The following is a 16433-nucleotide window of genomic DNA, read 5'->3' on the forward strand; positions in this document are numbered from 1 at the left end:
GGGAGGCGGTGATGGGGACCCAGGAGTACCTAAAGCCAAGCATCATGTGGTTTCATCATTTAGCAAGCATTTGGATGTAGCTCATTACTTTATTCAAATCCATCACCTCTGCCCCATGTCTTTACTTCCCTTCTCCCCAAGCTTAGCAATGTTATAATCGATGCTTTGCCCAGTGCTCTTCTGGAAGACCCTGATGAAATCTCTCTCTGGCGGGCTCTCCCCCTGCACCTGAGCAACTGAATGTGGCTGCAGAGATGTCCCTAAGTGTGAAGACTATTTCACATTAACAGCATGACTGTTAAACCTTCGGGAGCCCTCGACACACCCGGCAGCCCGACCTCATTCCCCTAGTCAATGAGAAGGAGAAGACCTCTTCACATCTTCTGTCCTTTCCTGAAATTCTAGCACCTCCTCACTGGTCCACCCTCTCAGCTGATGACCTTGACTCCAGTTGATAAAATAGACGTGATCCCAAGAGAACAGCCTGGATTTTCCCCACCAAATCTACCCACCTCCTTGCCTTTGTAGCAGACACTTTGCTTCCTCTTTTGTTACAAAACGAAACCAAAATCAGTCCATGCTCATCCCTGTGTGTGTTTTTAAAATGCAATTTGCATTTTCTAACTGAACACTTATATTACTTTTATTAAAATATGTCAACAAGAGTAATCTGAGCAGGTCAATTGTGGTCTAATTTTACTTGCTTGTTTTCCCTTAATATTTCTCTGAATTAAAAAAAAAACCCAACACCTAATATCAGCCTCCCAAGGCAATAGAAATAAAAACAAAAATAAACAAATGGGACCTAATCAAACTTACAAGCTTTTGCACAGCAAAGGAAACCATAAACAAAACAAAAAGACAACCTATGGACTGGGAGAAAATATCTTCAAATAATGCAACCCACAAGGGCTTAATCTTCAAAATATACAAACAGCTCACAGAACTCAACAACAATAAAAGCAACCAATCCAATTGAAAAGTGGGCAGAAGACATAAACAGACATTTCTCCAAAGAATACATACAGATGGGCAATAGGGACATGAAAATACGCTCAATATCACTAATCATTAGAGAAATGCAAATCAAAATTATGAGGTACCAGCTCGCACCACTCAGAATGGCCGTCATTAAAAAGTCAACAAATAACATGCTGGAGAGGGTGTGGAGAAAAGGGAACCCTCCTACAATGTTGGTGGGAATGTAGCTTGGTGCAGCCACTGTGGAAGACAGTATGGAGGTTCCTCAGAAAATTAAAAATAGAATTACCATATGATTCAGCAATCCCATTCCTGGGCATATATCCAGACAAAACTATAGTTCAAAAAGATAAATGCACCCCTGTGTTCATAGCAGCACTATTCACAATAGCCAAGACATGGAAACAACCTAAATGTCCATCAACAGATGAATGGATAAAGAAGATGTGGTACATATATACAATGGAATACTACTCAGCCCTAAAAAAGAACAAAATCATTCTATTTGCAGCAACATGGATGGACCTAGAGATTATCATACTAAGTGAAGTAAGTCAGACAGAGAAAGACAAATACCCTATGATATCACTTATATGTGGAATCTAAAATATGACACAAATGAACCTATCTATGAAACAGAAATAGAATCACAGACATAGAGAACAGACTGGTGGTTGCCAGGGGGAAGGGGTTGGGGGAGAGATGGAGTGGGAGTTTGGGGTTAGTAGATGTAAGCTGTTATATATAGAATGGATAAACAACAAGGTTCTACTGTATAGCACAGAGAACTATATTCAACATCCTATGATAAACCATAATGGAAAATAATTTAAAAAAAGAATGTATACATGTGTATAACTGAGTCACTTTGCTGTACAGCAGTAATTAACACATTGTAAATCAACTATACTTCAATTAAAAAAATTTTTTAAACACCTAATACATGTTTTATTATTTTTAATAAAATGAAAATATTTTCAAAACCTAGAATTTGAGTCACATTAAGAAAAGAGCCTTATTGGCTGACAGAATCTTGTTCTGCAACCCTCCCCTTAGTGCTTTTGTCTTATCCAATTAGTCCGCTGACTACTGTTAAAAAGAAATAAAATTCACTCTTTCTGGAGAAGATTTGACAACTTCAAGAACCATGAAAATATTTATAATCTCTGTGCTAATATCTTGACTAATAGGCTTTGTGCTATTATCTTGGGGTAATCTAAAATATAGAGAAAAGGTGATATTCATGAAAATTCTCCTCTCAGTATATTTATTATAGTGAAAAGCAGAAAGTAGCTATATAACATGTAACAGGCAGCCACTGAAAACAATGATGTCAAGACTTTGTAGCAGTGTGAAATATATGCTATAATAAGTGAAAAAATAGGATTATAAAATTGTATATTATATATGATATGGGAGAAATTATTCAAATAAAATGACTAGAATTTATATTCATTGTAGGGTGGTGAAATTATAGATGTTTTGAGTACCTGTTTTCCTAGATTGTGTAACATTAAATATGTAATAAATAATTTAAAAATTTACTAGAAATATCTAATATTTAAGAAAGTAGGCAGCTCTAAGAAACAAAAGTGTTTTTATAAATTATATAGCAACATCATGGAAGTAATTAAGTTGCTACTGTATTAGGGTGGGAGGTACCTATAGCATTATTTTGATTTATCCTGTTAACATCTTAAGCAACATAACATTACAAAGGAATGGGAATAGTTCAAGGGAACTTTGGTGACTTATTCTATGTCTGACATGTTCTGGTTCCACGTATTCCAGAATTTTCTCTATCTCTGCATGTAAAAATGTAGAAATGTGTGTGTGTATATATATATATATATATATATATATATATGTAGGTACATGTATATTTAAAACTCAAAAATACATATTTAAAATTATTTTCAGGATATTTTGGGATCAGAGAACAAAATGAATAGATATTGCCTCCTATTCCCATTCTCTGCTCTGGCGTTTATTGAGTCTTTGGGTTTTTGGGGGGTTTTTTTGGTATCTTGAATACAATTCTTTTTTAAATTAAAAAAAATTTTATTGGGGTATAGTTGTTTTACAATGTTGTGTTAGTTTCTACTATACAGCGAAGTGGAGTTCCCTGTGCTATACAGCAGGTTCTTCTTAGTTATCTATTTGATACATAGTAGTGTATATATGTCAATCCCAATTCATCCCACACCCCGCCCCCAGGAATACCATTCTTAGCATGGATGAGAATAAGGCTAGGAGTTGCTAGCCTTCCTTTGGTTATATTTTTCTTTCTCCTCCTAATAATATTAGTTTTCAGTACACAGAGTTCAGTATAACCTTGGTCACAATTGGTAACATCTGAAGCTAGGTCTGCTAATGTGTGAGCAAAGATAGGCTACTCTGACAGAAGTGAGAAGCTGGCCAAGATCCAAAAAGCTAAACCAGGGAAGTGCTCTATGAGTAACTTTCAGACACAAGGTGTATTTAGATCCTGGATACCCAAGACAAGTTTAGAAAAGGGCGCATAACTATTGAGTACCTAAAAGCGTAAGATTTTGAGTTCCTTCCTTTATGGGAATGAATTGAGAGCTTTCAAGCGGTGGCTGGAAATGGCCAGGGGAGAGAGAAGTGCGTCTGTGTATTCCCTGTGGATAACCTTGTCCAAAACCAGTTCTACATTCTCCTATGTGAGCCAACAAATTCCTTATTTTGCTGCACACATTTTGGCTGGAGTTGTTTTTCTCTTGCTGCCCAAACCATTATAACTGACGGTTATGAAAACTGATGCAATGACCTTTCAATGTGCAGGGGAGACACTTTTACAAAGGCAGTGGAGGAAGGGGCTTTGAAGTTCAGTAATGTGAGAGGAAATCTAATAGATGCTCGGTGCATCCACTTACAGTCTCTGTTAGCAAGCTTCAGGCTGCTTGAGAAGCCTGAAGGTGCCCCTACTATGCTTCTGGTTACAGAATTAATTCTGCTACAGTTAATTCAGGTGGAAGAAGAGAAAGCCAAGGATATTGAGACCAAAAAAAAAAAAAAAAAAAAAAAAAGCAAGAGTGCTTCTGTTATTGTTTTCTGAGCTCAACCCTTAAAGGTGATATGAAAGTGATCTTAGAAAAGCAGGCTAACCAGTTGACAGACTGTTCCTAAAGGCAGGGGGAACTGGGAACCCCCAAGGTAAAGGAGGGGAATCTCCTGGACAAACTCACAGCCGTCCTCGACAAGGCGACCTCAGTGACCCTATGCTCAGAGCACGGTCTGTTGGTCAGTCTGAACCATTTCTTAAGCATCTGAAAATCCACACACATCATAATTCCCTGATTTTCTCATGTATCACAACAATTGAAGGCTAGTGTATTTACAGATCAGGGATTTAGATATAATCTTATTCATTAAAATTATTTAATAATGGACATTAATTCATTGATATCTGACAGAGAAACCCTCCCAGAATGGTCCCAGAGCAGAAGTAGCACGAGACCTTTATTTTCTACCTGAAGGAATGAAAGCCAACAGAGACTTCATGATTTGTTCATGGTCAAGTAGTTCTGCAGAGACAGAGTTGGGACGCCCTTGTGAGACCTCTGACTTATAGCCCACTGCTGTTTCAAATGCATTACTATGGCCCCAGCCACACTTGTTTTATTTTTCATCTGTGTAGTAAGAGGAACAAGTTCATACAGAGATGTGATCTTCCAACCAGCAGGTGGCAATCTACTGAGAAATCTCAAAAACGTATTTGGTCCTGCTCTAGGTTGATAGTTTGTTACTCTGATTATTTCCCATAGATAGCAGATGCAGCCTGTGGTTGGCCCCGTCCTCTCTCCAGCTATGCTATCAGACATCATAAGATGCTTGGGATGGTAAAAGCAACACCTCATCAAATAAAGAGTGAGGATAGCTGTGATATAATAATAGTTATTAACTTCGTGGGCAATCGTTTTTTTTTTTTTTTTTTTTTTTTTTTTTTTTTCTTTTTGCGGTATGCGGGCCTCTCACTGTTGTGGCCTCTCCCGTTGCGGAGCACAGGCTCCGGATGCGCAGGCCCAGCGGCCATGGCTCACGGGCCCAGCCGCTCCGCGGCATATGGGATCCTCCCAGACCGGGGCACGAACCCGTATCCCCTGCATCGGCAGGCGGACTCTCAACCACTGCGCCACCAGGGAGGCCCCTGGGCAATCGTTTTAAAATTTAAAATTTTCTGGTTAAATGTGAGTGAACATAAAAAGCCATTCTATCCTAAACTTAGCTGTTGATGTTTTAGATGTGTTTTTCAGTCCATTTCCTGCACAAGTAAATGAAGTATAATTTGCTACATGAAGCAAAGGATTCTCTAACAGAGATTAATATGAATATTAATTCTCACTGCAAAATATTGATGATGTACATGCAAACCTAGACGATAATATGCTTTCAAAATACATCCTTGAAGTCTTTGATGATAATAATATTTGAAGATAATAATATGCTTTCAAAATACATCCTTGAAGTCTTTGAAATTATTTATTTTTTCAAATGCTGCTGTCCCAAGACTGAAATATAAAGACTATCAGGAAAATTGTGGGTTTCACTAGATGAAAAGTTTTCTATGTGACCGAAATTAAAAATCATGATTTCTTTCCTGATTCATGTAAACACACTGTATTTTAACTGGGGCTGCCGTCACAAAGTACTGCCAACTGGGTGGCTTAAATACAACAGAAATGTATTGTCTCGCAGTTCTGGAGGCTAGAAGTCCAAAATCAAGGTGTAGGCAGGGACATGCTCCCTCTGAGACCTTTTGGGGAGAACCCTTCCTTGGCTCTTCTAGCTTCCGGTATTCACCATCAATCTTTATTGTTCCTCGGCTTGTCAATACATCACTCCCATCGCTGCCTCTGTGGTCACGTGACATTCTCCCTGTGCGTCTGTTTCTGTGTCTCTTCTCCTTTTTCTTTTTTTTTGTGGTACGTGGGCCTCTCACTGTTGTGGCCTCTCCCGTTGCGGAGCACAGGCTCCGGACGCGCAGGCTCAGCGGCCATGGCTCAAGGGCCCAGCCGCTCCGCGGCATGTGGGATCTTCCCGGACCAGGGCACGAACCCGTGTCCCCTGCATCGGCAGGCAGACTCTCAACCACTGCGCCACCAGGGAAGCCCTCCTTTTTCTTTTAAAGACACCAGTCATGTTGGATTAAGGGACCACCCTACTTCATCATGATCACATCTTAACTAATTATATCTGCAATGACCCTATTTCCCAATAAAGTTACATTCTGAGGTACTGGGGTGGGGTGGGACTTCGACGTATCTTTTGGGGGGGACACAATTCAACCCATATACATCTTAATGAAATTAAAATTCATGATTTTTTTCCTTATCTGTGTAAACATTCTCCATCTGTCCTCCTAGAACCATTCTCTATGCGTCTTGCCCTGCCGCGTATCCCAGGAGGCAGGCCTCTGTGGTCTGTCTGCCTTTGGGCTTCCTGTTGGCCTTGGGTTTGGCCAGTGGGAGGCACCAGCAGGAGATCAGAGGGCAGGAGAGTGAGAGGTCTGGTATTTATCTTCCCTGTTCCCTGCCTGTGTCACCGCAGTGTTGGCAGTGGGTGCATTTCTCACAGCTGCTGTCAGGCAACACTGCTTCCAGGGCTCTAGCTGTCTCTGGCCTGTGGCACCCTCTCCTTGACCTTTCAGATCCATGGGTCAGGATGCTTTGCCTTCTCCTTATTAAACCTGCCCCCATCTCTGTACATGGTCCCTCATTCAGTCCCATTAATATCACATTGTGAGTATACCATCTGTTGCCTGCTTAGACCCTGATTGATACAGTAACCAAAATATATTGCCTTGGGAAAATGTAAATGTTATGGTGGACAATCCTGTCCTTTGGGAAATTATAATCCATTATTCCATAGTAATTCTCCTTAATCCATGTGGTATTCTAATGGCAATTTTCTATTTCCCTCATTTCTATCTTTATTAATTTGTGTTCTTCTATAAGAAAGAGTTGCTCCTTCTCTCCTATTTATTTATTCAGTTATTTATATTAGTATAATCTTAATTTTAATTTTTGGATTATAATCCAACATTATCGTTATTTATTTTATTGCTTAATTTATTCCAGCTTTAGCCATTGAGAGCTCTTCCAAGTTGACTTTTGTGTTCTTTTTAATATGCCACCATCCTTTTTAGTACTTCCTTACTTTCTAGCACCTTGAGGTGCTCTAGGCTCATCTGGTATTTTCTTGGCCCCAATCACTCCTGTAAAGAGCCCGGTTTCCTTTTATTGGAGAATGGTACTTAGAAACCAGGATGCTGGAACCAGGTGTGCTCATTGCCACTAGGGTGTCACTACTTCTAGGTCCTCTCAGTGGCAGAGCCAAGAAACATTTGTATTTATACTAACTCATGTATACATATGAAGTATTATAAACATATACATATATACACACACATAAACACATATATGTATTTATTTCTGTATCTATTTGTGTGTGTATGTGTATATTTGTATGTATGTATGAGTTTGAATTGGAAGGCAGTGGAGTAAAGAAGTAGATACTCCCTCAAATTTGTTCTAGTGAGGGTAGCCAAACTTTTAACATGGGAGACAATTTTAATATCCAATAAAATAGTATTAAAAGCATGAAGACATATTAAGGAAAAAAAGAGGGATGTTCCTACAAAAGGAGTAAATAGAGCAAGAAGATATAATCATCATGAATATATATGCGCCTAACAAAATACCCTCAAAGTATAAAAAGCAATTGATAGTGTGGGGGAGAAATCTATAAATCAACACATAGAGTTAGAGGTTTTAAAATTATTATCTCAGAAATTGATAAAAAAACAAGCAGACTAAAAGTAAGAAAGATATAGATCAGAATAATGCAAGTAAGAACCAAACTATTAGATGCTGTAAAATTACTACAAACCTAGTGGTATAAAACAACACAACTGAATTCTGTTACAGTTCTGGAGTCCAGAGATCCAAGATGAGTCTTAGGAGGTTGAAGTCAAGATGTCTTTAACCCGTTCCTCCTGGAGACTCCAGGGAAGATTCAGTTCCCTGTCTCCTCCAGCTTCTTTCTAGAGCTGCTGGCAGTATCCCTACGATCTCTGCTTTCATCATCGCTGCCCTCTCCTTTTCTGTACTCACATCTCCCTCTTATAAGGACACTTGTGATTGCATCCAGGGCCCACCTGGATAATCCAGGATAAACTCCCCATTTCAAGGTCCTTAACTTAATCACATCTGCAAAGTCCCTTTTTTCACGTAAGATAATATTCACAGGTTCTGGGGATTAGGACATGGATATCTTTAGGGGCCATTATTCAGCCTAACTTAGATACACAATTAGAACTTGTTACCTAGCAGAGAATACACACTTTTCCCAAGTATACATATAATATATATACACTGAACACATACTAGGTCATGAGAGAAACCTCAGTAGATTCCAAAGAACAAATATCATATAAATCTTGTGCTCTGACTACTATGAAAAATGGTTAGAGGGCTTCACTGGTGGCGCAGTGGTTAAGAATCCACCTGCCAATGCAGGGGACATGGGTTCGAGCCCTGGTCCGGGAAGATCCCACATGCCATGGAGCAACTAAGCCCATGCGCCACAACTACTGAGCCTGAGCTCTAGAGCCAGTGAGCCACAACTACTGAAGCCCGCCCGCCTAGAGCCTGTGCTCCGCGTCAAGAGAAGCCACCGCCATGAGAAGCCCGTGCACTGCATAGAAGAGTAGCCCCTGCTCGCTGCAGGTAGAGAAAGCCCGCGCACAGCAATGAAGACCCAATGCAGCCAAAAATGAATAAATAAAAAAGAAAAAGAAAACAGAAATCAGTAACAACAGGATATCTAAAACAAACAAACCTATGTCTAGAAACTAAATAACATATTACCAATAACCTGGTAAGAAGAAAAATAGGGAAATTCTGAGATACCTAGAACTGAAAAACAATGGCAACAGCATATGTCAAAAATTTTGAGGGACACATCTAAAACAATAGTTAGAACGGTGCTGTCTGATAAAAACTTCCTGTGATAATGGGGTGTGTGCAATGTTTTAGGCATTTTTAAAAAGGGGATTAATAATTATAAGGAATATGGAAACAGGTAGTTATTGCTGGGGAAAATCAATGATTTGGAGAAAGACAACGAAAGGCTGAGAGTTCATTTTCTCTTCTCTCTCTCCCTCCCTTCATTCTTCCTTCCTTTCTTAATAATTTCTTATCCATCATTTTCAATGTTCTCTCCTTTTGGAATATCTATTCACCAGACATTAAACCTCCTGGGTTGATCTTCTTATTTTCTTCTGTCTTCTCTCTTATTGTTCATTTCCATGCATTCCTCTTTCCCTAGACTCAAGCCCAGAAACTTTCTGATTTAATTCTCCAGGGAATAACAGTCTAGTCTTCTGCGTGGGATGAGGAGGGAGCAGTTCCTTGGCTGCATGGACTAGAGAAAGGACATCATATCTGAGCCCTCTTTAACAAATTTTCAAACGATCTCCCATCCTCACAACCTCCAAATTACCAGGTGCCTCCAATTTCTAAGCTTTTGGTTGGACTGGGGAAGAGTGAAGGTGTGGAGAGGCAGTTCAGTGGAGAAGATTACCTTGTTTATCATTTTGTATCCTTTTCAGACATGTGGGTTTCAGTCAGCTAAGATAGTTTCACTCTCCTCCAGTTTCCTGTTATATCTGTTGTCTTCTATTTCTTCTTCTGTAATGTTTGTGTCCTCCCAAAATTCACATGTTGAAGCTCTAACCCACAATGTGATGGTGTTTGGAGGTGGGGCCTTTGGTAGATACTTAGGTTCAAGATGAAGTCATGAGGGAGGGCCCCCATGATGGGATTAGTGTCCTTCTAAGAACAGGAAGAGTCACCAGAGCTCTCTCTCTGCCCTGTGAGGATGCAGAGAGAAGGAGGCCATCTGCAAGCCAGGAAGAGAGCCCTCACCTGGAATGGAATTGGCTGGCACCTTGATCTTAGACTTCCCAGCCTAGAACTGTGAGAAATAAATGTATAATGTTTAAGCCCCTCAGTCTATGGTATTTTGTTATAGCATCCAGAGCTAAGACATTATTTTAATGTTATTTTAGTTAGATTCCTATACTGTTATTTTACTACTCTTTAGTCATTTAGAACTTGCACAAAAGCTCTGAACCACATCAGAACACATATTCGCTTTTTATTTAAAATTCAGTTTCTCTTTTTTTAACAAATGAGATCATATATGATGCTTTATAATCCCCCTTTTTTTCCATAAAGGTGTCACATTTTATTTATTTATTTATTATCTTTTGGCTGTGTTGGGTCTTCGTTTCTGTGTGAGGGCTTTCTCTAGTTGTGGCGAGTGGGGTCCACTCTTCATCGCAGTGCGCAGGCCTCTCACTGCTGTGGCCTCTCCCGTTGCAGAGCACAGGCTCCAGATGCGCAGGCTCAGTAGTTGTGGCTCACGGGTCCAGTTGCTCTGCGGCATGTGGGATCCTCCCAGACCAGGGCTCGAACCCGCATCCCCTGCATTAGCAGGCAGACACTCAACCACTGCGCCACCAGGGAAGCCCCTATAATCCCCCTTTTTTAACCTACAGTAAAAAGATTTTTTTTACTACAGTTAAAAGATTTTTAATTTGTGGCCAAATGGCCAGGGGACCTGTCCTCTTCATCCCTTCATCACCACCTGCTGGTAGAGCAGGAAAACAAGCATGGTTCCACACCTGCCCCCAGGAGGATGGAGACTGCAAGGGGCTGTAAGTCCTAAGTAAGGTGAGATGTGAACACAGGATGAACCATTGCCCGGTGCCGCTATTGGGAAAGGACATGAGGTGTGTGGTCTAGGGCAGATGCCTTTTTACTCTGAAATTGCTGGAGCAAAACTTTATGCATATCCAGATTCTGTCTATGGGTAAGACATCATAATGACTATTTAATGAGATGGACTAGCCACCGTCATAAGGATATAATTCTATCTGCCTTTATGAACTCACCAGTACTGCCCCCAACACCCACTGTGTATTCCTGTGGCCACCCTGGGGGCTGAATACACCCCTCAGTGGCCGCCTGTGGACCAAGAAGAATGGTGGAAGGAGCTGGGAAACAGGCACATCTGGGGAATATTTGACTTCACCCAAAGATCAAGGGCCCCATGGAAGGAGGCTAATTAGGAACCTGATATATCAGTATTTCCCCAGAAGTATTCGTGGAAGCTGTAATGATGGAAATATAATCCTGAAGCTTGGAGATTTGCTGAGCATCAGAGAAGGTTGGCTTTTTTCAGCCTACCTGACGTATCAGCCCTTTTAATTTCAGCTGTGCTTTCAGGTGGAAAGCAGAGAAGCTTTTGCTTTTGCTCCCCAAGGAAGATCATGTAATCAGCTGGAATTTCTGTGTGAGGATTAAGAAAAGGGGTAAAGAGAATTCTGGAAATGAGAGGGTAGGACAGTCTTCATCTGAGGCACATAGTCAAATCTTATTTTGCAACAAATTAGGGCATTTTCAATGGTCTCAGAAATGTTTGAGAAATTTTTACCAGAAAAAAGGGAAGCATATTTTAATTTATTTTTTGCTTTGTTTAAATTTTTGTTTCCTTTTTTTAACTTATTTTTAATTCACTTTGATTTTAAAATAAATACAAGGAGGGGGAGAGGATGTGAGATCATACAGTGCACCGTTATTGGCCTTGTCTGGAAGCACAGCTGTGTTTCTGGGTCTGACACCTGAGGGGCCTGTTTCCTGCCCCTCCCCTGCCATTCCTCTCTTGGTTAGGTGACCTTGCTTTCTCCACACTGAGGAGGAAGCTGACCCCTCCCGCTACTTTCAGGGACCTGGTGTTGGACCCCTGAATTCTGGTGTGATTGTCTTGATGGGAAGTGGGTAAGGCCTGGGGGCAAGGAAAGTCTTCTGTTGGGACAAGGGATGTTCCCAGGGTCAGTCACACTCGGGCAGGAAATACCTAGCAAGGTGGCTATCGGGAGGGAGAGGGAGCCCCTTCCTCTCTCGGGGCCTTGTCTCTTGAGCTTAGTCTCTAAGGCGTCTAGAGGGGTAAGATGGTCATTGCCGCTTGGAGCCTGGACAGGAAGGAGGCAGGGGGGAAGCCCTGGGGGACGCTGCAGGGCTCTCCTGGGGCTTTGGGACACTGACAGCGATGTTACCCAGCAGCTAGTGAAAAAAAAGGAAACAGGGTTTTGAGAGATCTAATTCGCTTTTGTAATCAGTAAAGTCTGCTTCCACACCACTATGTAGATTAGTCAGGACTCTTCAGAGAAACAGAATCAATGGATAGATAGATATTTAGATAGATAGGTAAGTAGATATAAGAGATTTATTATAGGAACTGGCTCACATGATTATAGAGGCCGAGAGGTCTCACTGCCTGCCGTCTGTGAGCTAGAGAGTCACGCAAGCTGCTGTGATTCGGTCCTAGTCCAAAGGCCTGAGAACCGGGGAGCTGATGGTATAAATCCCTATCTGAACCCCACAGTCAGAGAACCAGGGGCACCGATGCCTGAGGGCAGGTAAAGGTAGATGTCTCACCTCAAGCAGAGAGAGAATGAATTCATTCTTCCTGCACTTTTTGTGCTCTTGGGGCCCTCAGCGGCCTGGCGGGTGCCCACCCACACTGGGGAGGGGGTCTACGCATCCAAATGCTCATTCCTCCTGGAGGCACCCTCATGGACACACCCAGAGAGCATGTTTTACCAGCGATCTGGGCATCCCTTAGCCTGGTCAAGTTGACACCTAAAATCAACCATCATAACCGCAGACTAGTATCGGCTGAGCCGCAGAGGAGAAGGGACAGGTGTGGTTTTCTGGGGCTGGATTTGCAAAGGGGAGGGCAGTGCCCCCGCTCCTACCACCGCCAGGTTGTGTGGCAGGGCAGTGATGAGCGGGATGCCCAAGGAGAAAGTGAACGTCCTTGGACCTGGGCTGTGAGGTCAGCCATCCTTCCCCACACAAGTCACATTTCATTTCTGGGAGCCAGTGGGTTTCCCTTACCACTTAGCACACTCTCTCTCCTGCCCCGCTGGCCTTGGAACTCCAGGAAAGCAAGGATCCTATCCTGTTTGGCTAATATGCCCACGGCAACACGGAACTCAGAATCTGACATAACAGTGGCTTCTCAATAAATATCATTTAAATAAATGTGCCGCAGTGTTAGCGTTTCACCTAGGAGTTCTGTATGGAGGTTGACCCATGTCCTCAAGGCATTCTGAGGATGGCACGCAATGACTGATTCATTCACTTTTAGGTGACCGAGACAACTCTGTTAGTCTTCTCTTTGGAGAGGTCATTTCAGCCAAATCGTTGACTTTTACCTGAGACTCTGCCTAGAAACGATTATGTTCGTGACGTGGTACTTTGGAATGTTTCTGTCCTAGACGTTTTTTAATTGAAAAATTAACATTTGCGTATGGTTAAAAATGTCCAACAACAGGGTGAACCATGAAAAGGGTCGTCTTCCCAGGCCAGATGTTTAGTGCCCTCTCTCCAGAGGCAGATACTAACTTCTTGGACACACTTCTGTGAATTTTCTATATAAATGTAAACACACACATACTTACAGGTATGCACATGTGTTTAATACAACTGGGAGGATATTATGTATAACTTGTTTCAAATTTGCTTTTGTCATTCAAAATATATCTTGAAGATTTTCCCTATTGCAACATGTAAATTGACTCTATTCCTTTTTTTAAAAAAAATGTATTAAGATAATACTTGCACGTGTTATAAGTATGAACCATACATAAGGGTTTATAATGGAAGGGAATGGAAGGGAATCGTCTGTCTCATCTTCTCACTTCTAGCCCTGACCCCTTCAAGGCAACCTCTTAGAGTAGCTCCTGTGTTTACTCCTTAATTTATCGACTTAAAATATTATCTATTGACACTCTGCTATGATGGATGATGAATACCACTAACTAATATGCTTATGTCTCCATCAATTCTAAACGTTATCTCTTAATTTTCTCATAAGATAGATGAGCATTTGGCACTTACTCCACCCCATCTCTTCCCAATTTTGTACTGTTTCTATTTACAATCCCCCCTCTGGTCACCTCTGCAGCCTCAAACACCACACTTAATTCTATTTCTCTTTGCATCAAACATAGGAAGCATCTTCTGACTTTGAAATATAAGAACATGAGCAAATCTACCCTTCTCTCTACTTATCTCCTCCGCAACAACTTTCCCCTTTTTCAGTCTCTCAGCTCCCCCTTTATTTTGCCATTGTCAAGGTGGATTACATTCTCTTTCTATTCTGTAACCATAATGAAGTCTTCTTCCGTGATTTGCTGGTACATGCAGGTCATATATTGATTTGAACTCTCTCAGCAGCGAGTGACGGAAAGCTCAACTGAAAGCAAATGAAACAGGAAAGGAAGTTTGCTCACGTAACAGTAAAGTCTAAGGGGAAATGCGGCCTTAATGCAAAGCTTCATTTAAAAGTGTTATCAGGGCCCAGTTTCTCTCTCTTCACCTCTTAAATTCTCTCCCGTCAAGAAGGCAAGATGTTGGCAGCTTTCACTTTCTCAAGTTCAAATCCAGTAAGTTCAGGGGAAAGGAGAAAGTTTCTACCCAAACTTTAGTTAGGATTCATCCTGATTGGAAGGTTGTGTTCTCATGCCCATCTCTGAACCCATCGCTGGGACCGGGGGGCTTTGGGTGGGCTGATTATCTAAGCTTCACCTCTGGAACCAGGCCTGGAGCTCCACCCAAGGCACAGAAGGGGTTCCCCCAAAGGAAATCAGGGTACTGTTACCAAAAGAAAGGGGGAAAGGATGCTAGGCACCCAAAAAAACAAAGACCCGCCCTAGACCACAAACTCTTCAGGGTTCCGTTTATATAAACTTGTGAACTGACTGAGCGCAGGATACAAAGAGTGGTGGTTTCTGTGATCGAACAGCGGTGCAATAAATTTTTTAAAATGTCATCAGCCAAACAAAACACATCTGGAGGCCTAATTTTGCTTGAGAACCACCAGTTTTGCTACTACCGGTGTGTATGTTAATTCTGAGAGTTGAAAAACTGTGCATAGTGTTTATATTATTATAGCTATGTAAACAGTTTTGATGGCAGAGAGAATTAATGTTTTCAAATTCTCTAGGATTCCTGTCGTGCCTCCTGCGGCACTCAGAGAACGTTCTTGGTATCAAGTTGCAAACATTCTCCCCCTTTACTCTCCCCCATCACTCAGAATCCAGCTGTGCTGTAGTTTGCTGCATACTTGCCCCAGGCTTTGAATGGCAGATACGGTTGCCTACGCCCCTGACATTCTCTCCTTCTCCCCTGCTCGGATCTTTTCTTTGTTTCTCTTGGTTGTCATTGATGTTGCAGTTCTTCTTAAATGTCTTGTGATGTCTTATGATGTGTATTTTTACCTGAGAGAGGAGTTTGAAATTAACAGGAGCTCTGTGAATCTTGGTGGGATTCGTCAACAGGCCCCCCCCCCCGTTCACTTTAAGTGAACAGGCAGGGAGCTTTCTGTTACAATGTCTGGTCTAAATAAAGAACAAGAGGGTCTTTGTTCTTGGATATTGACATCCACACTAGCTATCCTGACAGTTCATTAGACAGTTCATTAAATACTTTAGATAAGAACTGATTACACAGCTCATTAAATAGCTCAGATGTTTCAATAAGACCCTGACCCCTACCTTAAACTTTATTTTTTAATTTATTAATTCATTTTATTTATTTATGCATCCATTCATTTATTTATTCATTTTAATTTATTCATTATTCATTTTATAGTCTGTCTGCAGGTAGGGGAGGGTATAGAAATTTTTGACTTCCATATTCAGACCTTCAATTTTTTTTATTTTTTAATTTTTTTGCGGTACGCGGGCCTCTCACTGTTGGGGCTTCTCCCGCTGCGGAGCACAGGCTCCGGACGCACAGGCTCAGCAGCCATGGCTCACGGGCCCAGCCGCTCCGCGGCATGTGGGATCTTCCCGGACCGGGGCACGAACCCGTGTGCCCTGCATCGGCAGGCGGACTCTCAACCACTGCGCCACCAGGGAAGCCCCCAGACCTTCAATTTTATCCCACATTTTCAGACCTACTCTTTAGTTCCACTGTACCTGCTGCCTGAGCCAAGAGCTTCCATGAGGTGCCACTCAGTATGCTGGCTTTCTGGGGTTTGTTTATTTGTTTTTTCCTTTTTATTAATTAGTAATATTTCATCTGCTTTTTGTTCTACAGAAATTTGTTGAGTTTTCTTGTATATTAGTGGCCTCCTTCCTATTCTCTTTAGTGTTGTGAATTTAAGCCTTTGAAAGGATGCCATTACTATTATCTTCACGGTTTCTTAGAAAGGCGACGACATAAATACATGTGCTCCATTAGTACACCACATTAAACTGGAAGGCTCTACATCCTTTTTTTTCCCAAGTAATTTTTAAATTTTGCACACATTAAAGTTCACTCTTTGTGTTGTACAGTTTTAAGGATTTT

Source organism: Mesoplodon mirus, assembly GCF_964341445.2.
Source record: "Mesoplodon mirus genome assembly, chromosome: 4".
Classification (NCBI taxonomy): domain Eukaryota; kingdom Metazoa; phylum Chordata; class Mammalia; order Artiodactyla; family Ziphiidae; genus Mesoplodon; species Mesoplodon mirus.